Here is a 25977-nt window from a genome sequence, read left to right on the forward strand (position 1 = left end):
GAAAAAGCTGGGTGTTTATAATGACTGTATATTTGTTATCTTGCTATGAATATATAATATATAATGATAAACACACTGAGTCTGTTTTAGTTCAGTTCATCTCTTAAAACCACCTTAAACCTCCTGTGTTCAGTTTAAGGTGGAATTCTGACTGAAAATGAGACTTTATGGGGTAAAAGGCTGAATTTGCTCCTTTAAAGATGCAATAATTCATTTGACCACTTGTTGTCAGCAGAAGCAACCTGAACACACCTGAACACACCTTCACCTGTTCAGGTGAGACGCCACAGTCAAACTAACTTTACTCACATCACAATGAAACTTTACAAGCTGAAAGGAAACTGGAAGAGAAGCTTTTTTTGAATTACAATTCTTTATGTTTTTGATGTTTTATCCCTTTCATGCATGACGTCCACTACAGAGGACAGATATTTGGAAGCCATTTGGAGCGATTTAAGTTGTAGTATCATGTCACATCACATATGATGTCACATTTTACATCTGTCATTTTGAAATTCAAAATATGGGAGGGAAGCGTAGACTCACCAAGTACCTCAGCAATAACTGTAAAATCATTTTAGTCTCAGAAAACTAAAAAAACAATTTCCAACTAAACAGGATGTTAGAAAAACTTTTATCCAGATTTAAATTATGTATTTCTTGACTGAAAATACATCTGTCCACTCCAGTGGACGTTCTGCACCAATATTGAGTTCCACTGAATCACTTTTGATGCCGTTGATGCAGCAGACACATTAAAAATCAAATATATTGGGGAAAAAGATTTATCGGCAGAGTTTTGACTTGTTTAAAAGTAAAAACAAACTGATTTAATAATATGCAAATGAGGTACTAAGCCTTATCACACAAATCCATTTTCCAGCACATTGATAAGAGTCAGATGGATTTTTGTTGTTTTATTGTGATAATAAACCAAATGTTCAGACATTTACAGAATGCTTTATCAAAATATAGTTTTTACATGGATTTATTCAAAATAAACCACCTGTAGGAGCCACATTTGGAAGTTTTTGCATCTTCATGTCCTTGATTTGTATTTGCACACTTGATTGACACTTGGGTGGTGGGTGTGTATGTGGGTGTGTAGGACGCAGTTAGAAGCAGGTGCACTCACCTGTTCACCTCACCTGGCTGCAGTGATCATGGGGGTAGGGTCATTTTAGATCTTTAATGGTGCATGTTGACTTGTCTTGTGCTCCGGCCTTTTCTTTGCACAGACGTATGGAAACAGCTGTTAAGTGGAACTGTTGTGCATCGTTGTGAAATAGAAAATAAACGGATTGTTAGAAATGTGGTGGATCATCAGTTTTCTCCATGTTCAGCCTCTCATGGCTCGTTTTCCCTTTATCGACAGTCGGCTGTAACACCACTCATCTGTGGGACGGAGCCTTTTATTCTACATGTTTACAGATAAAATGAAAATTATAAAAGATATATTGCTATAAGAAAAATGACTTAGTGTACAGGAAACATGTCATTGTGAGAAAACGACTGTTTAAGATTAGTAAAGCAACAAAAACACACTGAGAATAAAAATGACTGTCACATGAACACATCTCTTATAGATATTGGCCAGATTTGGACCAGCTAACATTGTGCTCTAGAAAACAAGCTTCAAACAATATATGATTCAATATGGAGAATTTTAAAAGGGGTGGTCGAACTTCGAAGGTTGATGTGTGAAAAGTCGATTTAAATAAGTGTTAATCTGCAGTTCTGTTGTCAAACAGAACTAATCTGCAGAGGCTCTTTGGGTTCAGAACATCTGAATGAATTAAAAACAGACTAATCAGGTCCAGGTGGAGGGAGGTGTCTGAGTGTGGAGCAGAAGGAGTGGAGGAGTCTCTTGCTGTCTGCAGAGACTGTGTAGAAGGACAGAGCAGCAGCAGAGCAGTTCAGACTGCAGCACTGTTGGGATTCCTCTGTCAGTCACTGCTGGATGAAGCTCTCCTCTCCACTCTACCTCCCAGTAACATGGCCCAGTCAGAGCCTCTCCACACACAAGCTGATGCTGCTGCTTCAACCTCTCTGGATCATCAGGACACAGCTGATCCTCTCTCAACACCACCACCTTTCTGATCCCTCACACTCTGACTGAGACCACCTCCAGCTGATGAGAGAAGAAGACAGACAGCAGAAGTCATAAATCAGAGTTTACAGAGACTCCCTTCATCAGCTGTCAGTCAGTGATGCAGCACATCCAGTATAAAGACCAGCGGGGACTTCAGTCCTGTTCAGAACAGAAGTGGAGCGGCTGTGTAGCGCAGCCAGCTTCCTTTCAGCTCTCACATTTAAGAGTAGGCTTAAGACTTTCCTCTTTGATAAAGCTTATAGTTAGGGCTGGCTCATGTAAGGCAAGGCAAGGCAAGTTTATTTGTATACCACATTTCAACAACAAAGTAATTCAAAGTGCTTTATATAAAACATAAAAGCAACAGGGAAATATAAATAAAGTTTAAAAGCAACATAGGGAAATTGTAAAAATACACATTAAAAAATAATAAAAGTTACAGTGCAGTGTACAATCAGGGTTAAATGGAAAATAAAAACAGGCTGAGGGGTTGAGCAAATAACTGAGAAACAATAATTTTAAAACGAGAATAAACAGAGAAGTACACTTAATCTACTCTTTCTAGCAAGTCTGTACCCGGGTCCATAGCAATATTTAGGTTCACTGAAACTCCAAAAACCCTCAGACACTATAGAGCAACCAGGACATGTCTGTCCATAGGCCGCTTTGATCCAGTTATACTCTGGACCCACCTGCATGTTTACAGGTGGACAGAGGTTCCTACAAATCACTCGGGCGCGAGATTTAAGACCACTTCCTTCACTCTGTTCAATCTCACTCATTATCTTTTTTCACTCAATTACCTAATAATTTCTCACTGTGTAAATATTTAATTTAAAGCAATGGTAAAAAGCTGAAAACAGGGTGTCACAGCGCAGTGTAAGTTATCAATCAACTAGCTAAAAGCAATGGTAAAAAGAAAAATCTTCAGTCTTAATTTAAAAGTACTGACAGTTTCAGCAGACCTGCAGTTATCTGAGAGTTTGTTCCAGATATACGGATCATAATAACTGAACGCTGCTTCTCCTTGTTTAGATTTGACTCTGGGGACAGAAAGCAGAGCTGCCCCAGACGACCTGAGAGGTCTGGATGGTTCGTAATGAAGCAGAAGATCAGAAATGTATTTTGGCCCTAAACCATTTAGTGCTTTATAAACTAACAGCAGGATTTTGAAATCAATTCTTTGACATACAGGAAGCCAATGTAAAGACTTCAGAACTGGAGTGATGTGATCCACCTTTTTGGTCTTAGTGAGGACTCGAGCAGCAGCGTTCTGAATCAGCTGCAGCTGTCTGATGGATTTCTTAGGGAGCCCTGTAAGGACACTGTTACAGTAGTCGAGTCGACTGAAGATTAATGCATGGATAAGGTTTTCCAGTTCTTGCTGAGACAGAAGTCCTTTAATCCTTGATATATTCTTCAGGTGATAGACCTGAATTTGAGGAGCCACATTAAGACAAGTACAAAGTCAGCCTACTGAGTCCATGACTACACCAAGATTTCTGGACACCAAGATTGCTTGATTTGTGGTTCTTAACATTACCGAAGCTGAGAACTGACTTCTAATCGGTCCTCCCTGGCTCCAAAAACAATAACTTGAGTTTTATCTTTGTTTAATTGACAAAAATTATGGCACATCCTATCGTTGACCTGCTCAATACAGTCACTCAGCCCTTGTATAGGATCATAGTCTCCTGGTGATATGGTTATGTAAATCTGTGTGTCATCTGCATAATTATGGTAACATATTTTGTTGTTTTTCATAATCTGAGCCAGTGGAAGAACTCCACGTCATTATTGTCAGCTCAGATGTATAATTACCTATAGACACAAAGTAGTCCCTGTCCTTTAAGTAGGATTCAAACCATTTTAGTACTGTGCCAGAAAGTCCAACCCAGTTTTCAAGTCTGTCTAGTAATATGTTGTAGTCGACCGTGTTGAATGCAGCACTGAGATCCAATAATACTAAGACTAAAATTCTGCCGCTGTCAGTGTTTAAATGGATGTCATCAAAGACCTTAACAAGAGCCGTCTCAGTGCTGTGATGTGGTCGAAAACCTGACTGGAAGACATCAAAACAGTTATTTAGTGCCAAGAAAGCACTAAGTTGTTGAAAAACAGCCTTTTCAATGATTTTACTTAAAAAGGGAGATTTGATATGGGCCTATAATTGCTCATTAGTGACCTGTCTAGATTGCTCTTTTTTAAGAGTGGCTTAATGACTGCAGTTTTCAGGGCCTGTGGGAAAAAACCTGAGAGAAGAGACATGTTGACAATTTGTAGTAGATCGGAGGCCAACGTGTGCCCCTTATTGTGTGTGGGCTCTGTCACATGTTGGGTCGGTCCTTAATTATCAAGAACACAACACAGTTCTTTAGTCCCTGTGTCCTGGGGGTTGCCAACATGGATGTTAAAATCACCAACAATACCCACACAGTCAAAGTCAATACAGATTATAGACAGCAGTTCACCAAAGTCACCCAAAAAGTTTGCACAGCACAGGGCCTGTAGATATTTAAAAATAGCTCGAGAAGAGGAATTCAGCTGAAGAGCTGCATATTCAAAAGAAGCAACATTCCCATAAGACATCTTTTTGCATTGAAGGGAGTCATTAAACAAAATTGCAACTCCACCTCCTCTCTTATGCACTCTAGCTTCACTCATAAAACTGAAGTTGGGAGGGGTAGATTCGATAAGGACAGCTGCACTGTTATCTTGGTCCAACCAAGTTTCAGTTAAAAACATGAAATTAAGATTGTGAGTGATTATAAAATCATTGATTAAAAATGTTTTTCCTGCCAAAGACCTAACGTTTAACAAAGCTAATTTTAGTGTGTTAAAAACATTATCTGGCCCACTTTTTTCGACAGGCTGCAGCTGACGAGGAATTAATACTAAATTTGCAGGATATGTCGAGTGCTTCCTGTTTCTTAACACATTCACCGTGCTTTTTCTGTTACCTATCAAGACAGGGATGGAGAAGACTACCAGCACATTGGGCCCCGGCTTGTCCTGGGAAGAGTCATGAGTGTAATTTTCCTTGTAGCCTGGACCCAGCACATATCATACAGAGCTTACTGGGCTTTTTCGCCATTGTGGAGCGGGAGGACGGGTTGGGCGCTGTATTTGTGACACGTGTCAAACCTGGAGGACTTAGAACCAGTGGTGGAGGTGGACGGTGAGGGGGGGTTTAGGGTAGAGAGAATGGGAGTAGAGCGAGGGAATGTGCAGGGAGTAAATTTGGTCCCAGCTCTAACCAGGTCTTCCATCAGTGATCAGTGAAGTCCAACAGGGGGGAGAGGGGAGAAAGGCTGTCTGGAGATAAGGGTGACCTAGAAGGGGATTGGGGGTAAAGATGGTGAATCCTCACTGTTGGTTTTCAGTGATAGAGGTGGGACGCCATCCACCTTCCACGGTCCACTTTCCTCAACAATCAGAAACATTGCACCCGAAGAATCCCCTGCCTCTCGTTTCCACGCGCCAGCGAGGTCCTGGGTCACACAGTCTACACGAACAATCAAGACACGAACTATAGCCACTCTTCAGAAAACGGTTATAAATGTAACAGTTCCGATTTAGAGAACAGAAAATACAGCAAACTTTTCAAGCTATCATGTCAGTGTGTCATGCATTCAGTTCCGTCAACACCAGCTCCTTTCCAGGTGGCGCATTACGCGCTCCGTGATATCAGCGCCACTGTTAAAGGGACAGTTCACATATTACCTCCATCTCAAGAAGTCGGTACCAAAGCAAAACAGGACATCAACCAACACCAGAGTTCCAAGCCTCCATCTCTCTTCGGGGTTGACCGCACCAGCAGCCTACATCACACAGGAGAACCACATCGAGTCATCAGCACCCCGCCATCCAGCTCCCAAAGCTTCAGGTACCCAGCACTAGGATATGCCAGCACCCCAGCCATCTACATCTACCAACCACAGCAGCAGGCTTCATTAGGGTCCTTCGGCACTGGGACACCAGCGCCACAGCTGGACACTTCCAGCAGCTACAGCAGCCAGTTCCATTGGGGGCCCCAGCACCAAGATGTTAGCGCCCAGTCGTACACCTCGAACAACTTCAGCAGCCTCAGTAGGGGCATTAGGCACCGGGATTGCCACCGTCTGCTCCCATCAACCACTAACCTGACCGCACAAATGGTCCATTACACAGAACCATCCGAAAAGTTATTGACGGAAACCGTTTCAAAGGACAGGAACTTCATTCAACAAGGTGCTGAAATCATTCTTTAGAAATGTTGGCCCATATTGATGGATAGCATCTTGCAGTTGATGGAGATTTGTGGGATGCACATCCAGGGCACGAAGCTCCCGAACTGTAATGGAATTAACATTTTTAGACAAGATATAGTAAAGCTCATTAGAGTTTGTGAATTTCTGGCCAGTGTGCGTTTGATGCTGCCACCCATGCTGCTGCAGTAGATGTGCTCAGGACTTGCCGCTGCAGGGCGGAGGTGTCTATGTTTTGCGCACGGACGGGGCCTCAGGACGGGTTTCTTCATTGTGCATCTCTCCACTGGACAGAAGGATTTGGAAGGACTGTCACTATAAGCTTTCTGTTACCAAGGAACCGTGAGTACAGACAATATTTTTTTTGGAAGGTTGCAACTGAGCTCCAACAAGCACGCCAACGTTGTGGTACCACAAAACTGAGAGAAAAATAACCCTGGGTATTTTCTTTTTTTAAAAACATACAACCACAGTATAGTTATATTTAAGCTTCAGCCTCTCTACACCCTAGCCAGTGTCGCAAGCCAAAGTTGTCAGTTGCTGTAAATACATACAAAAGTTTAAATTCTAGTAACCCCTCACCAATTCATTCCCCATGCACATGATAAATCCAAAAAAATAAAAAGCTGAATTGAGTGGGACGGCTACATTCACATCAACTCAAACACATGATCACTGCCTGTTCTCTCTGTCTTTCTGTCCAATCCTGAAGCCTGTCACCATTCTCCTCTCACAGCTTCACTGAGGAAAGCAGCTGCTGAGAAAATTGGAGGTTTACAGGAAATACTGGATCTCTGCTTTGATACTAACTGTGTTTAGTACAATGCTACTGAAAACAGCATGGACTGACTCAGACCCTCTACTGACCTCAGAGTCTCAAGTCTGCAATGTGGACTCTCCTTCAGATCAGACAGCAGCTTCACTCCTGAATCCTGCAGCTTGTTGTAGCTCAGCTCCAGCTCTCTCAGATGGGAGGGGTTGGACTTCAGAGCTGAGGCCAGAGAGGCACAGATGATCTCTGACAAACTGCAGAACCTCAATCTGAATAAAGAATAAATGATGGAGATAAAAATCATTTTCTAATTTAATCTAATGTGTTCAGGTTTAAAATGTGGAGCTCAACATTACTATGTCCTAATCAATGAGCTTTTCTCTAAAATGAGTAGAGGGACTTTGTCATTGTGTTATTGTGGATGATCATATTTCTAATCCAATCAGATTAACAATCAAATAAATATTTCTACTTCAACAAGTAAACTTGATCAGTTTAAAACAAATATTAGTTCAGAGGATCTTCTGTGACCATTTACCAAAAATTAGAAACATTCATTTACTTTAATGACTAACAGCGGACATTTTCTACAGTTTCTTTAAGACACAAGTCTTTGTGACTGCAGGCTAAATTTAGTACAAGAAACATGAAAACATGAACAAAAGGACATTTACAACTTTATGGATGGAAGTTATGTATGAACAGAAATTAGCTTCAATTGTTAATTAAACATATCAGATCTACAATAGTAACAGAGAGTCAGTGAACTGACCTCAGAGTCTCCAGTCTGCAGTGTGGACTCTCCAGAAAACCACACAGCAGCTTCACTCCTGAATCCTGCAGCTTGTTGTCACTCAGGTCCAGCTCTCTCAGATGGGAGGGGTTGGACTTCAGAGCTGAGGCCAGAGAAGCACAGCTGATCTCTGACAAACTGCAGAGACTCAATCTGAATAAAGAATAATCCAATCAGATGTGTTCAGGTTCTAAATGTGGAGCTCAACATTACTATGTCCTAATCAATGAGCTTTTTCATAAAATGAGTACTACACACTACATTCACCAGTCACACACATTCATACACTGAGCCTAAGTGCTCAAACGGAAACTAACATTCACACTCACTCATACACTGGCGGAACAGCCAGGGGCAATTCGGGGTTCAGTATCTTGCCCAAGGACACTTCGACACGCAACTAGGGTGAGCCAGGGATTGAACCGCCGACCTTCCAATCAACCCGCTCTACCTCCTGAGCCACAGCCACCCCATTACTGTGGATCAGAGGACGATTAATTGAAAAGTAATCTAACCCAAAATTCAGAGCCTCTAACCCAGTGGTTCTCAAAGTGGGGTCCGGGGACCCCGAGGGGTCTTTGAGGTGGTTCCCCAGCAAAAAGATGAATTTTTCACTATAATTCCATCAATAATTACTATTTCAGTCATGGGGTTCATTCACTTTCTGTAATAAAACATCTACCAATCTAATCACATCAAACATAGCAATCAGTCTTTCACCCCTCAAGGTCCTGTAGGCCTCCAAGACTCTGAAGCGACCCCTCCCACCCCAGACACAAACAGTTTCAAACATTCCCTCGTACCCCCACCCCTTTACAGTACACAATATTTTGCACATCACAGCACAAGCATATTCTTACATGTTCTTTATATTTTTTACATCTTGCCAATTTTTACTTTATATTTATACAAGTCACCAAAACAATTCCTTGTTAACCTACTTGACAATAAAACCGTTTCTGATTCTAAAAGCAAAATTTCTATCAGATGGGGGTCTCTGGGACAAAATCTTATCAAACGGGGGTCCGTGGTCTTATGTGTTAGTTTAGTAGTCCTTGAGTTGAAAAAAACACTCTAACCGACATAATTTTCCCATGTCTGTTATTTCGGTTATTTAATCCTGTTAATATTGTGTGTGTGTGTGTTTGTGTTCCTGTACTTTCCCCTTAAAACATCCTACTGTGTGTGCAGTCATGTGACTCCGCCCTGTCCAGTCCTGCTCAGCCTTCAGACCGGAAGCTCAGGGAGATGTTAGCTCGTCCAATCACTCGCTATGCACACACACTCTGCAGTTACAATTTTTCTTCATTGCTTAAACACATTTCTTGAAATTTTGCCTCTTTTTCTTGAAACTCTAAACACAAATCCACAACTTCTCACCCAATTCCCCAAACATCCTATTTTCAGGTCAAAATTAAGCTCTCCACTCAAAACCATTCAATCTTGCTGAAAACCAAAGTTTGCCCTCAGACGTGACACACAAGGCCTCAAAAATACACACACTACAACACAGTCTGACACACTGGTGAGATCAATTCAAAACAATACTACAAAAACTGGTTATTGGTAGCTTGTGGTTCTCCCCCTCAAAAACCTTTTCTCATGATTCACACAGCAAAAGTAATAACAAATGTAAACATTTGCAAATTTTTTATTCCTTAGTGTGCTGTACAGTTCAATGCACCAAACAACCAATTATTCTGCCCCAGGGTCCTGTCTTTGGTCTGAGACAGGAGATTCTTGTTCTCCACCTCCTCCTCCTCTCCCTACTCCTCCTCTGTGTCCCTCCTCCTCCTCCCAACTCCTCTTCCCTCTACCTCCTCCACCTTCTTCTCCACCTCCTCCTGCTCCGCCTCCTCCTACTCCTCATCTTGCTCCTATCACGTCTCCTCCTCCAACTCCTACTGTTCCTCTTTCTTCACCTCTTACTCCTCTCCATACTGTGTTTCCTCCTCCTCCATTTCTTCCTCCTTCTCCTCTCTGGTGTCCTCTACCTCTTCCTTCAGATTTCTCTGGATCCATTGTTCCAAAACTGAATGAACTGACTCGGGCCCTTTTTTCTATCTATTGAAGCTTCTGATTGGTGTGTTATCAGTTTTGACTCTTTATTTCCACCTGGGTAGCTGTGTGCAAATTGAGCTCAACCTGTGCTGACTTAAGTGAACAATATTAAATGTTAGTGTTTTCTCAATGACCACATGGTGTAGGCAATGAAAAAAGAAGAGATTTATGTGTAGAGTTTAGAGAAATGGGTGTGCTTTTTGAAAAATGGAGTTATGGTTTTGAAATTTTAGTTCAATAGCCTGGTTATAGTGTTCAAGCAATTGAGAAAAACTGTAAAGGCGTGAATCCGCTATTCTTAGGACAGCACCTTTCATGTAGATGTCATTTGATGAATGAGGAGAGGAAGCTAGCAAAGCGTGATTTACCGGGCTCACAGTGTGGAGGAAAATCATTTGTTCCGCATTGAAGTGAAGTTTTAGTAGCAGCGCTCATAATTCAGCAGCCGACTCTGTAATGTGCATGTCAGTATTACCTTATTATTTAATATTTAGATAGCCTAATGGATTTGTGAAATCTGAATAAATAAAACCAAGCTTTAATAGTTGAGCAAATTTACAGAACAAACCTTGTCACTGAAATATGAGGGCAAAAAACATTCAAAAACAAAATAATCGTTCAATTAATCGAGGTGAAATGTTCAATTAATCGTGATTTTGATTTTTAGGCGAAATCGTCCAACCCTAGTGGATCATCATAATGTCAGTACAACATTCATACACCTATTTGTTCTGTAAAGGGAACTAAAGTTTCATGGGGACACATGGACCTTTTGGGAGGTGACACATAAGTGCCAGTAAAGGTTTCTGCAAAGCATGCGCCAGCTCTCTGTCTTTATTCAGTACATAAACTCAGCATACGTAACAAAACATGGTGTCAGAAGTGGGATTCGAATTCATGCCTCCAATGCTAATGAATGGCCGAGATGGATTAAGCGCTTCGAACACTACAGAATAGCATCAGGATTTGATAAACAATCGTCAGAGTTTCAAGTGAATGCCTTCATGTTTGTAGCCGGCGATGATGCTGAAGTGTTATCCCTCACGGACGAGCCCGGTGAGAGTCCTTTATAACAGCGGCGCACACACACTGGCCGAACACTGTGAATTTGGGGTCCTGAGACAGTTAATAAGGGACTGAATTGTGGTTGGCATTAGAGATGCGAAGTTATCAGAAAGTGTACAGTTGGACGCTGATTTGACACTAGCAAAAACCATGACAAGAGTGAGACAGAGTGTAGCAGTGAAAAAACAGCAGCCAGTGTTACGAGGGACAGAGCAAGCGATCAGACAGGTTGAAGCTATACAGCAAATACACGCAAAATGGTGGAAAGTAGCCAAAGATAAAACTGACACAAAGACATCTGAATGCAGTACAATGCAATCTTTGGAAGGACTGTCCTGCCCGTGCAGAGTGAAGGAGTTGTCAAAAAAAGGGACACTTTGCAAAGAAATGCTAATCGACTGGTGAGGTCCATGGCATCTCAGAGGCACATATGGGGAGCAAAAACAAGGAGGATGTTGCTTTCCTTGGAGAAGTGGGCTCTGAGGGAGAGGACGAGTGGATAGAGACAGTGCAGTTAAATGGTGAAGCAATTGTTTTCAATCTGGATACTGGAGCAAGTGTTACAGCAATTCCAAGCAGCAGCTACTCCATTAAAAAGCATGGGACACTGAAAACACTACTCAAAGTGCTGTATGGACCAGGAAACGACAGACTGGAAGTAAAAGGACACTGTAAAGGTGAGCTGAGTCAAAAAGAGGTAACAAAAGAACAAGACATTTATGTTGTTGAAGGTCTGACTAAGGCGCTACTGGGACTTCCTGCTATAAAAGCACTCAAGCTAATAAGGCATGTCCACTCTGTACAAGCCAGGCAAGAGGATTTTAAGGCTCAGTACCCTACCGTGTTTTCAGGCTTGGGAAAATTAAAGGAGCCCTACAAAATAGAACTGGAGCCAGGTGCTGTCCCATGTGGCGTGACACCAGACTGAAGTTCACGTTTGAGACAGACCATAGACCTTTAGTGCCACTCCTGAGTACTAAGGCACTAGATGAACTCCCTCCCAGAGTGCTGAGATTCAGGCTGAGACTGATGAAGTTCACGTTTGAAATTGTGCATGTGCCAGGCAAGTGCTTAATAACAGAAGACACATTGTCAAGAGCCCCTGTAGGACACACACTCATACAGGAGTAAAAAGATACCGAAGCAGAGGTTAAAGTTTTTGTGGATACTGTCATCCAAAGCCTCCCCGCCACTGAAACAAGACTGAAGGTAATACAAGAAAAACAGAAAACCGATCCTGTGTGTGCGCAAAAATGATCAGATACTGCAAGACAGACTAGCCTGAGAAAAATGCCCTTTCTCCAGAGCTGGGGCCATACTGGCCTACTGTGACACTAACGTTAGCAGCAGAGCTGCTTCTCAGGGGCTAAAGAATACTCATTCCCATCAACATGAGACAAGAAATCCTCAACAACCTCCACAATGGCCATCAAGGTATTGTCAAGTGCAGAGCGAGAGCACGCCAGTCTGTCTGGTGGCCAGGACTGTCCATACACATCAGTCAGCTGGTGGCGAACTGTAACACATGCTCACAGCACAGGACAGAGCACAGACCACCCCGGTACAGGAGTGGGTACAGACTTATTCTTCTGTGAGAAGAAGACTTATCTCTTTATAGTGGTTTATTTCTCACGTTATATTGAAGTTGCCAACCTCCACATTGCCTCAGCCAACATGCAGGTCTGACATAAGAATTTAGCCGCCATGGGATACCGGATACAGTTGTGTCTGATAATGGACCACAATACAGTGTGAATTGTTCAGAGACTTTTCCACAGTACGGGTTTATACAAATCACGAGCAGCCCAAGATACCTGCAACCAAATGGAGAGGCAGAGCGTATGGTGGCAACCATAAAAGGACTGTGGAAAGGAGGCGGTTTGAAACTAAAAGCTTTGTGGCCTCTGGAGTGTGGTTACTCCCCTGCACAACTCCTTGTGGGCAGACAGGTACGCACAGCCATACGTCAGCTTCCAGCGTCCCTGCTTCCCCGGTTGAGAAGTGGTTGAAAGAAAAACAACAACTCCGCTACAACCTGCATGATAGAGCCCGCCCCCTGCTGCCTTTGCAGCCGGGACAAAACGTGTGGCTCCCAACAATACTAACAACAAACTATTCAACAATAGTCGGCTGGGCAGCAAGCGTGATATTTTAAAGTGATCTTATCAACACATTCATGGAGATTTTAAAAGGAAAATAATTATTAAAACAGAAATAGCTAAAGATAATCAACCAGCAAAGCAAACTGCATTCCCTAGAAATAACCATGTTGCCGCTGTTTCAAACCTGATGAACAGCAGATAAAATATATTATTATATTTATACATGAGTAGGTTAGGCATTTTTTTCCTTTACTTTTTATGGGAGTAATTGTACTTTTTCTTGAGTAAAGATTTTGAGTACTCTACCTGCAACTGGCCAGCGCACCAGTACTAGCGCTGACATGGTGAACATGAGACAGACAGCAGAGATGAAGGCGAGAGCAGAACAGAGTTAAAGCTAGCATAGTCCAAAGCACCAGTTTATGGTTAGACTGATGATATGGCTTATTTATCTTCTCAAGGGCTCAGCTGAAGTGATGGAATTCATGTAGATATATTCTCATTTCTTTAAAAAGATGATGTGGAATAGAAGCTGAAAATCAGGAGTTTAAGAGGTTCACAGTGAATTATACAGTGGAGATTTTTCTTCTTATATTAAGCTTTTAAATGTGGAGCTCAACATTACTCTGCCACAGTCAATGGACTAAACCACTGAAGAAGAAAAGAGACTTTAGCATCAAGATCCTCAGTGTGGATCAGTACTATATCAGCATTATATCTGCACTTTAGTGTCATCACAACTTTCACATCATATTAATCTCAGCACAGAAGAAAAAATGGCGTCTGACCTCAGAGTCTCCAGTCTGCAGTGTGGACTCTCCAGAAAACCACACAGCAGCTTCACTCCTGAATCCTGCAGCCTGTTGTTACTCAGCTCCAGCTCTCTCAGATGGGAGGGGTTGACTTCAGAGCTGAGGCCAGAGAGCACAGCTGATCTCTGACAACCGCAGAGACTCAATCTGAATAAAGAATAAATGATGGAGATAAAAATCCATTTCTAATCCAATTAGATCGATGAGCTTTTCCCTAAAATGAGTAGAGGGACTTTGTCATTGTGTTATTGTGGATCATCAAAATGTCAGCACAACATTCATACACAGATCAACACATGTCAACACAGATCAATAACATGCTGCTGATCTCAGACCAGTGTGTGTGTGTGTGTGTGTGTTCTGAAGGATCAATATCAGTGATCAGAAATTCTTTGTGAAAACACATTGAAACCAACAGAGAGCAAAGAAATATTTCTACTTCAACAAGTAAACTTGATCAGTTTAAACAAATATTAGTTCAGAGGATCTTCTATATACAGATGTGACCACTTACCAAAAACAGAAACATTTATTTACTTTAATGACGAACAGCAGACATTTTCTACAGTTTCTTTAAGAAACACAAGTCTTGACTGTGACTAAAGACTAAATTTAGTACAAGAAACATGAAAATATGAACTAAAGGACATTTACAACTTTATGGATGGAAATTATGTATGAACAGATATTAGCTTCAATAGCTGATTAAACATATCAGATCTATATAGTAACAGATAGTCATTGAACTGACCTCAGAGTCTCCAGTCTGCAGTGTGGACTCTCCAGAAAACCACACAGCAGCTTCACTCCTGAATCCTGCAGCCTGTTGTTACTCAGTCCAGCTCTCTCAGATGGGAGGGGTTGGACTTCAGAGCTGAGGCCAGAGAAGCACAGCTGATCTCTGACAACCGGCAGCCCCTCAATCTGAATAAAGAATAAATGATGGAGATAAAAATCCATTTCTAATCCAATTAGATCAATGAGCTTTTCCCTAAAATGAGTAGAGGGACTTTGTCATTGTGTTATTGTGGATCATCCAAATGTCAGCGCAACATTCATACACAGATCAACACATGTCAACACAGATCAATAACATGCTGCTGATCTCAGGCCAGTCTAGAATAATGATCAAATCAGACATGTTGATACTTTTGTTACTTTCATTCTCTTCTGTTTCTTCTAATTCATGAAAAATACTAAGACAGATGTTTCCTACAGAATTTCAAAATGACCGATTTGAAATAAAAAGACTTTATGAAATGAATAAGACTTTAAGTAAATACAAAACCTGGCAGAGCTCTTTAACACCTGTCCCAGCACTTCTGATGCTCATTTCAAAGCACAGATTTAGACTCTCCTCATCACCACTGTCATCTCCATCAACACACAGCTGACTGACTGAGCTTCATCCTCAGTCGTCTTTAGAAATGGATCAACAAGAATCCACTTTTAGTTTAGAGTAAATTTGGAGCCAAACTCTTCAGACTGACAAACTTTTAAAATTAGCTATTAAGACTTGTGCTCAGACAAACCCAGAAAACAAGAGAACTGAAGGAAATTTAAAACTTCTGTTATGGATTTAAATTTGGTAGATATATCAGAAATCGGGGGTTTTTTGACAAGCAAAGAATGTACGAATTTGGGAACAAACCGAGTAAATATTTAGCAAATCAAGTGAAGGCAAAGGCTGGATCCCAAGCCATCCCAGCTATAAAAGACATCTGGTAATTGAGTTTACAATAACAAGGATATAAATAATTAATTCCTAGAATTTTTTGAACGCCTATATGATTCTGAGTCAGACTTTAACTCTGAGGCTCTGTCATCTATTAATCTTCCTCGAGCCAGGGATACACAGAAAGAACTACTTAACAAGCCTATTACCAGACAAGAAGTCATACAGGCCATATGTAATTTATGAAAGATTAAGGCCCCGGGGCCGGATGGTCTGACCCCTGAATTTTATAAAGCCTTTCAGAACCTGCTGATTGACCCCCTGCATAATATGTCGTCTCACTCCTTTGATTCTGGGGCTCTTCCAAATTCTATGATGAACGCTAACATTTCCTTAATCTTAAAAAAAGGCAAACCTGCGGACGACTGTGCCTGCTATAGGCCAATCTCTTTGCTGGACGTGGACCGAAAACTAATTGCTAAAATACTGGCCAGAAGACTCGAAGGTATCCTCCCAGATATCATTTCATTGGATCAGACTGGTTTCATTTCAGGTCATAACTCCTACAATAATATAAGGAGACTCCTTAACCTTATATTATGATTTCCCTTGACGCAGAGAAGACCTTCGACAGGATTGAATGGCCCTACCTGTTGTAAGTTCTCTCTAAATTTAACTTAGCTATTTTATTAAATGGATATCGCTTTTATATGCCCCTCGTGCCTCAGTTATTACAAGTGGCATGAGATCCCCAGCATTTACAGTAAGACGTGGCACCAGACAAGGCTGTCCAGCCTCACCCCTTTTCGCTGCCTTTGCCTTTGCAGCCGAGACAAAACGTGTGGCTCCCAAGAGAGGAGAAACAAGGGATAGTCATTCAGCAGGCTACAACACCCAGATCGTACATTATTCACACAGATGAAGGACAGACCAGGAGAAACCGAACTCACCTACGCTCTGTGCACCAACCACAACCTCAGGTGCCGCTGGATAAGACTGTTACAACTACAGAGTCACACAACCAAGTCACACACCAACATGAGAACACTGACAAAGACAATCACAGACAGCCACATCCAACACTCCATATGTGACAACCTCAGGAAAAGTGTCACTCCCGCCAGAGCGTCTGGACTTGAGAGAAAAAAAATGCATTATTCTATAAATATTCTGTTGTGAAATGTTCTCTTTGACAAGAATTTACCAATAAGTTAGTATGCTTTTAAAGGCTTTTGACAGATGTCAGAGGGGGGGGATTCTTACTTAAGAGGGGAGGTGTTCTGTAAAGGGAACTAAAGTTTCATGGGGACACACGGACTGTTTGGGTGGTGACACAAAAGTGCCACTAAAGGTTCCTGCAAAGCACGTGCCAGCTCTCTGTGTCTTTGTTCAGTACGTACACTCGGCATACGTAACAATACATTATTCATATCAACACAGATCAATAACATGCTGCTGATCTCAGACCATGTGTGTGTGTGTGTGTGTGTGTGTGTGTGTGTGTGTGTGTGTGTGTGTGTGTGTGTTCTGAAGGATCAATATCAGTGATCAGAAATTCTTTGTGAAAACACATTGAAACCAACAGAGAGCAAAGAAATATTTCTACTTCAACAAGTAAACTTGATCAGTTTAAAACAAATATTAGTTCAGAGGATCTTCTGTATACAGATGTGACCACTTACCAAAAACAGAAACATTTATTTACTTTAATGACGAACAGCAGACATTTTCTACAGTTTCTTTAAGAAACACAAGTCTTGACTGTGACTAAAGACTAAATTTAGTACAAGAAACATGAAAATATGAACTAAAGGACATTTACAACTTTATGGATGGAAATGATGTATGAACAGATATTAGCTTCAATAGTTGATTAAACATATCAGATCTATATTAGTAACAGATAGTCATTGAACTTACCTCAGAGTCTCCAGTCTGCAGTGAGGACTCTCCAGAAAACCACACAGCAGCTTCACTCCTGAATCCTGCAGCTTGTTGTTACTCAGCTTCAGCTCTCTCAGATGGGAGGGGTTGGACTTCAGAGCTGAGGCCAGAGAAGCACAGCTGATCTCTGACAACCTGCAGAGACTCAATCTGAATAAAGAATAAATGATGTAACTTTAGAAGACAATGTTCCTGCTTGAAATCATTCAGTGTTTAAAAATCTGTTCAGAGCTGAAGAAGGTTTAGAATGTAGAAGTTTAGAAAATGGAAACTCCAAACACCTGAACCCAACAGGATGCAGGTTCAAACTGTAAAATAAAAAAGGTAAAAAGAGCTCTCATTAATATTAATGAGAACATGCTGCTACTTCAATAAAGACGTAGTGACTTCACCTCTTAAACTCTGCAGCTCCACCAGTGGCTCAATCTATACAAACTCATGCTGTGCAGCCAAACACAAAGAAAAACCCACAGAAACTGATTTAAGATTCCACTCAAGATCCATACGCATAGGAGCAATTATACACGAGGGAGACATGTCCCCCCCACATTTCAAAATCTGTGTTTTGTCCCCCTCACTTTTTTTTTGGAGATTGGCTTATAGCCAGGCAATTTGAGTGACTAATCAAATCAATCACACACTCCGCATCAGACATGATTAAACTGTTGAAATGCGGACAAAAGTCATGTAGGCCTATAGAAAACATGTGACACAAAACAAATGCGGTGCTGAAAAGTTAAGGGAGAAAAAAAGAGTGGCAGGTGCAGCAAAGTGCCTCAATACTATGTTTATTTTGTGCTGTTCTTTTTGTACCTGAAGACAGCAGTGGGGACGCCTGCTGTTGGGTGGGTAGTGACGTGTTACAAGTAACATAATTTTGCAAAATAAATAAAATTAAAAAAGTAATTGGCACCTTTTCACATTCCTTTTTTAAAACTGTAGCCTACTTTTACCCTTTACTCCAGTATTTTCTGTGGGCCAGTAATCTACTTTCATTTTGTCGCCGGTGAAACGAATCTTAGCTTAGGAAGCAATCGTTTTTGAGATGCACAGAGAGAGAAAATATGGGTGGGTAAAACAGTCCTGTTGCGCTTTACGCATGACCCACAGCTTCCTCTGTATCTAGTTACCTGCTTCAACAACGAGCTGCTCCCGTGTTACTGCCACAATAATTCTTTGCGTTGTAAAGGTTATATAGATGCTTTAGGAATAATCAAATTGTTTTGGTTGCCTGTGCTACTTCAAAGCAAGTGGTTTGGTTGGCTACATGTCCATAATAAAAGATACAGGCAACAATAGTCGGCTGGGCAGCAAGCGTGATATTTTAAAGTGATCTTATCAACACATTCATGGAGATTTTAAAAGGAAAATAATTATTAAAACAGAAATAGCTAAAGATAATCAACCAGCAAAGCAAACTGCATTCCCTAGAAATAACCATGTTGCCGCTGTTTCAAACCTGATGAACAGCAGATAAAATATATTATTATATTTATACATGAGTAGGTTAGGCATTTTTTTCCTTTACTTTTTATGGGAGTAATTGTACTTTTTCTTGAGTAAAGATTTTGAGTACTCTACCTGCAACTGGCCAGCGCACCAGTACTAGCGCTGACATGGTGAACATGAGACAGACAGCAGAGATGAAGGCGAGAGCAGAACAGAGTTAAAGCTAGCATAGTCCAAAGCACCAGTTTATGGTTAGACTGATGATATGGCTTATTTAGTTATCTTCTCAAGGGCTCAGCTGAAGTGATTGAATTCATATAGTTTTATTATCATTTCTTTAAAAAGATGATGTGGAATAGAAGCTGAAAATCAGGAGTTTAAGACGTTCAGAGTGAATTATGCATTGGAGATTTTTCTTGTTATATTAAGCTTTTAAATGTGGAGCTCAACATTGCTCTGCCACAGTCAATGGACTAAACCACTGAAGCAAAGAGACTTTAGCATTAAGATCCTCAGTGTGGATCAGTACTATATCAGCATTATATCTGCACTTTAGTGTCATCACAACTTTCACATCATATTAATCTCAGCACAGAAGGAAAAAATGGCGTCTGACCTCAGAGTCTCCAGTCTGCAGTGTGGACTCTCCAGAAAACCACACAGCAGCTTCACTCCTGAATCCTGCAGCCTGTTGTTACTCAGCTCCAGCTCTCTCAGATGGGAGGGGTTGGACTTCAGAGCTGAGGCCAGAGAAGCAAAGCTGATCTCTGACAACCGGCAGCCCCTCAATCTGAATAAAGAATAAATGATGGAGATAAAAATCATTTCTAATCCAATTAGATCAATGAGCTTTTCCCTAAAATGAGTAGAGGGACTTTGTCATTGTGTTATTGTGGATCATCAAAATGTCAGCGCAACATTCATACACAGATCAACACATGTCAACACAGATCAATAACATGCTGCTGATCTCAGGCCAGTCTAGAATAATGATCAAATCAGACATGTTGATACTTTTGTTACTTTCATTCTCTTCTGTTTCTTCTAATTCATGAAAAATACTAAGACAGATGTTTCCTACAGAATTCCAAAATGACCGATTTGAAATAAAAAGACTTTATGAAATGAATAAGACTTTAAGTAAATACAAAACCTGGCAGAGCTCTTTAACACCTGTCCCAGCACTTCTGATGCTCATTTCAAAGCACAGATTTAGACTCTCCTCATCACCACTGTCATCTCCATCAACACACAGCTGACTGACTGAGCTTCATCCTCAGTGTCTTTAGAAATGGATCAACAAGAATCCACTTTTAGTTTAGAGTAAATTTGGAGCCAAACTCTTCAGACTGACAAACTTTTAAAATTAGCTATTAAGACTTGTGCTAAGACAAACCCAGAAAACAAGAGAACTGAAGGAAATTTAAAACTTCTGTTATGGATTTAAATTTGGTAGATATACACTGGACAAGAGCAGAACACATGAACTGACCTCAGAGTCTCCAGTCTACAGTTTGGACTCTCCAGTCAGCTGGCCTTAATCCAAGAGACTCATTTAAATGACAGCGAACATTCAAAATTATCTTCATATCCACTTTACTGATACGTGGAGGACTCTTCACCCCACTGACAGACAAAATATACATTTTACTCTAAGGTTCATAAATCATCCTCTAGAATTGATTATTTTTTTACTCCCAAGTCTGCACTTCACAGGGTGTATTCCTGCTCGATCGGTAATATCATTATCAGTGACCACTCCCCTGTGTTTTTAGTCATGTCCAGCAAAGTACAACACCCCACGAGCCAGTGGCAATTTCCGAATCATCTTCTCAAAAATCCAAACTCTAAATCGTATCTAACTGAGCAGTTTAAATATTTTGTTACTGAAAATGACAGCTCAGGTGTGTCTCCTAGTCTGCTTTGGGAGACCACCAAGGCGGTCCTTCGAAAAAGCAGAGGGCAGAACAACAGGAGCTTGAACAACAACTAAGCAAACTGCAGGGAGAGTTTGACTTAAATCCATCAGATGAGCTGAGGTCTCAAATCGATGCCACTACTATAGCTGTAGACACTTTCCTGTCTAAGGAGGCTCAGAAATCGGGGTTTTTTGACAAGCAAAGAATGTACGAATTTGGGAACAAACCGAGTAAATATTTAGCAAATCAAGTGAAGGCAAAGGCTGGATCCCAAGCCATCCCAGCTATAAAAGACATCTGGTAATTGAGTTTACAATAACAAGGATATAAATAATTAATTCCTAGAATTTTTTGAACGCCTATATGATTCTGAGTCAGACTTTAACTCTGAGGCTCTGTCATCTATTAATCTTCCTCGAGCCAGGGATACACAGAAAGAACTACTTAACAAGCCTATTACCAGACAAGAAGTCATACAGGCCATATGTAATTTATGAAAGATTAAGGCCCCGGGGCCGGATGGTCTGACCCCTGAATTTTATAAAGCCTATCGCTTTTATATGCCCCTCGTGCCTCAGTTATTACAAGTGGCATGAGATCCCCAGCATTTACAGTAAGGCGTGGCACCAGACAAGGCTGTCCAGCCTCACCCCTTTTCGCTGCCTTTGCCTTTGCAGCCGAGACAAAACGTGTGGCTCCCAAGAGAGGAGAAACAAGGGATAGTCATTCAGCAGGCTACAACACCCAGATCGTACATTATTCACACAGATGAAGGACAGACCAGGAGAAACCGAACTCACCTACGCTCTGTGCACCAACCACAACCTCAGGTGCCGCTGGATAAGACTGTTACAACTACAGAGTCACACAACCAAGTCACACACCAACATGAGAACACTGACAAAGACAATCACAGACAGCCACATCCAACACTCCATATGTGACAACCTCAGGAAAAGTGTCACTACCGCCAGAGCGTCTGGACTTGAGAGACTTGGGGGAAGGAAAAAAAATGCATTATTCTATAAATATTCTGTTGTGAAATGTTCTCTTTGACAAGAATTTACCAATAAGTTAGTATCGCTTTTAAGGGCTTTTGACAGATGTCAGAGGGGGGGGATTCTTACTTAAGAGGGGAGGTGTTCTGTAAAGGGAACTAAAGTTTCATGGGGACACACAGACTGTTTGGGTGGTGACACAAAAGTGCCACTAAAGGTTCCTGCAAAGCACGTGCCAGCTCTCTGTGTCTTTGTTCAGTACGTACACTCGGCATACGTAACAATACATTATTCATATCAACACAGATCAATAACATGCTGCTGATCCCAGACCTGTGTGTGTGTGTGTGTGTGTGTGTGTGTGTGTGTGTGTGTGTGTTCTGAAGGATCAATATCAGTGATCAGAAATTCTTTGTGAAAACACATTGAAACCAACAGAGAGCAAAGAAATATTTCTACTTCAACAAGTAAACTTGATCAGTTTAAAACAAATATTAGTTCAGAGGATCTTCTATATACAGATGTGACCACTTACCAAAAACAGAAACATTTATTTACTTTAATGACGAACAGCAGACATTTTCTACAGTTTCTTTAAGAAACACAAGTCTTGACTGTGACTAAAGACTAAATTTAGTACAAGAAACATAAAAATATGAACTAAAGGACATTTACAACTTTATGGATGGAAATGATGTATGAACAGATATTAGCTTCAATAGTTGATTAAACATATCAGATCTATATTAGTAACAGATAGTCATTGAACTGACCTCAGAGTCTCCAGTCTGCAGTGTGGACTCTCCAGAAAACCACACAGCAGCTTCACTCCTGAATCCTGCAGGTTGTTGTCACTCAGTCCAGCTCTCTCAGATGGGAGGGGTTGGACTTCAGAGCTGAGGCCAGAGAAGCACAGCTGATCTCTGACAACCTGCAGAGACTCAATCTGAATAAAGAATAAATGATGTAACTTTAGAAGACAATGTTCCTGCTTGAAATCATTCAGTGTTTAAAAATCTGTTCAGAGCTGAAGAAGGTTTAGAATGTAGAAGTTTAGAAAATGGAAACTCCAAACACCTGAACCCAACAGGATGCAGGTTCAAACTGTAAAATAAAAAAAGGTAAAAAGAGCTCTCATTAATATTAATGAGAACATGCTGCTACTTCAATAAAGACGTAGTGACTTCACCTCTTAAACTCTGCAGCTCCACCAGTGGCTCCATCTATACAAACTCATGCTGTGCAGCCAAACACAAAGAAAAACCCACAGAAACTGATTTAAGATTCCACTCAAGATCCATACGCATAGGAGCAATTATACACGAGCGAGACATGTCCCCCCCACATTTCAAAATCTGTGTTTTGTCCCCCTCACTTTCTTTTTTTGGAGATTGGCTTATAGCCAGGCAATTTGAGTGACTAATCAAATCAATCACACACTCCGCATCAGACATGATTAAACTGTTGAAATGCGGACAAAAGTCATGTAGGCCTATAGAAAACATGTGACACAAAACAAATGCGGTGCTGAAAAGTTAAGGGAGAAAAAAAGAGTGGCAGGTGCAGCAAAGTGCCTCAATACTATGTTTATTTTGTGCTGTTCTTTTTGTACCTGAAGACAGCAGTGGGGACGCCTGCTGTTGGGTGGGTAGGGACATGTTACAAGTAACATAATTTTGCAAAATAAATAAAATTAAAAAAGTAATTGGCACCTTTTCACATTCCTTTTTTAAAACTGTAGCCTACTTTTACCCTTTACTCCAGTATTTTCTGTGGGCCAGTAATCTACTTTCATTTTGTCGCCGGTGAAACGAATCTTAGCTTAGGAAGCAATCGTTTTTGAGATGCACAGAGAGAGAAAATATGGGTGGGTAAAACAGTCCTGTTGCGCTTTACGCATGACCCACAGCTTCCTCTGTATCTAGTTACCTGCTTCAACAACGAGCTGCTCCCGTGTTACTGCCACAATAATTCTTTGCGTTGTAAAGGTTATATAGATGCTTTAGGAATAATCAAATTGTTTTGGTTGCCTGTGCTACTTCAAAGCAAGTGGTTTGGTTGGCTACATGTCCATAATAAAAGATACAGGCAACAATAGTCGGCTGGGCAGCAAGCGTGATATTTTAAAGTGATCTTATCAACACATTCATGGAGATTTTAAAAGGAAAATAATTATTAAAACAGAAATAGCTAAAGATAATCAACCAGCAAAGCAAACTGCATTCCCTAGAAATAACCATGTTGCCGCTGTTTCAAACCTGATGAACAGCAGATAAAATATATTATTATATTTATACATGAGTAGGTTAGGCATTTTTTTCCTTTACTTTTTAAGCGAGTAATTGTACTTTTTCTTGAGTAAAGATTTTGAGTACTCTACCTGCAACTGGCCAGCGCACCAGTACTAGCGCTGACATGGTGAACATGAGACAGACAGCAGAGATGAAGGCGAGAGCAGAACAGAGTTAAAGCTAGCATAGTCCAAAGCACCAGTTTATGGTTAGACTGATGATATGGCTTATTTAGTTATCTTCTCAAGGGCTCAGCTGAAGTGATTGAATTCATATAGTTTTATTATCATTTCTTTAAAAACATGATGTGGAATAGAAGCTGAAAATCAGGAGTTTAAGACGTTCAGAGTGAATTATCCATTGGAGATTTTTCTTGTTATATTAAGCTTTTAAATGTGGAGCTCAACATTACTCTGCCACAGTCAATGGACTAAACCACTGAAGAAGAAAAGAGACTTTAGCATCAAGATCCTCAGTGTGGATCAGTACTATATCAGCATTATATCTGCACTTTAGTGTCATCACAACTTTCACATCATATTAATCTCAGCACAGAAGGAAAAAATGGCGTCTGACCTCAGAGTCTCCAGTCTGCAGTGTGGACTCTCCAGAAAACCACACAGCAGCTTCACTCCTGAATCCTGCAGCCTGTTGTTACTCAGCTCCAGCTCTCTCAGATGGGAGGGGTTGGACTTCAGAGCTGAGGCCAGAGAAGCAAAGCTGATCTCTGACAACCGGCAGCCCCTCAATCTGAATAAAGAATAAATGATGGAGATAAAAATCCATTTCTAATCCAATTAGATCAATGAGCTGTTCCCTAAAATGAGTAGAGGGACTTTGTCATTGTGTTATTGTGGATCATCATAATGTCAGCCTTCTACAGACATCATCCAAATGTCAGCACAACATTCATACACAGATCAACACATGTCAACACAGATCAATAACATGCTGCTGATCTCAGGCCAGTCTAGAATAATGATCAAATCAGACATGTTGATACTTTTGTTACTTTCATTCTCTTCTGTTTCTTCTAATTCATGAAAAATACTAAGACAGATGTTTCCTACAGAATTCCAAAATGACCGATTTGAAATAAAAAGACTTTATGAAATGAATAAGACTTTAAGTAAATACAAAACCTGGCAGAGCTCTTTAACACCTGTCCCAGCACTTCTGATGCTCATTTCAAAGCACAGATTTAGACTCTCCTCATCACCACTGTCATCTCCATCAACACACAGCTGACTGACTGAGCTTCATCCTCAGTTGTCTTTAGAAATGGATCAACAAGAATCCACTTTTAGTTTAGAGTAAATTTGGAGCCAAACTCTTCAGACTGACAAACTTTTAAAATTAGCTATTAAGACTTGTGCTAAGACAAACCCAGAAAACAAGAGAACTGAAGGAAATTTAAAACTTCTGTTATGGATTTAAATTTGGTAGATATACACTGGACAAGAGCAGAACACATGAACTGACCTCAGAGTCTCCAGTCTACAGTTTGGACTCTCCAGTTCAGCTGGCCTTAATCCAACAGACTCATTTAAATGACAGCGAACATTCAAAATTATCTTCATATCCACTTTACTGATACGTGGAGGACTCTTCACCCCACTGACAGACAAAATATACATTTTACTCTAAGGTTCATAAATCATCCTCTAGAATTGATTATTTTTTTACTCCCAAGTCTGCACTTCACAGGGTGTATTCCTGCTCGATCGGTAATATCATTATCAGTGACCACGCCCCTG

At 40.9% G+C, this 25977-nt stretch overlaps 1 long non-coding RNA gene across 1 annotated transcript; it reads right to left on the bottom strand.

Annotated features, from left to right (window-relative positions):
* Positions 1-902: 902 nt before the first annotated feature.
* On the bottom strand, positions 903-7365 carry LOC119896073. Its single transcript, XR_005443163.1, has 2 exons — positions 7207-7365; positions 903-2131 (listed from the first exon to the last, which is right to left on the bottom strand). It is a non-coding gene; the product is annotated as an uncharacterized LOC119896073 (long non-coding RNA).
* Between the last annotated feature and the right edge of the window lie 18612 nt (positions 7366-25977).

Source organism: Micropterus salmoides, unplaced genomic scaffold (assembly GCF_014851395.1).
Source record: "Micropterus salmoides isolate LMB-PRFRI ecotype aquatic unplaced genomic scaffold, ASM1485139v1 Ms_hic_scaffold_9, whole genome shotgun sequence".
NCBI lineage: Eukaryota > Metazoa > Chordata > Actinopteri > Centrarchiformes > Centrarchidae > Micropterus > Micropterus salmoides.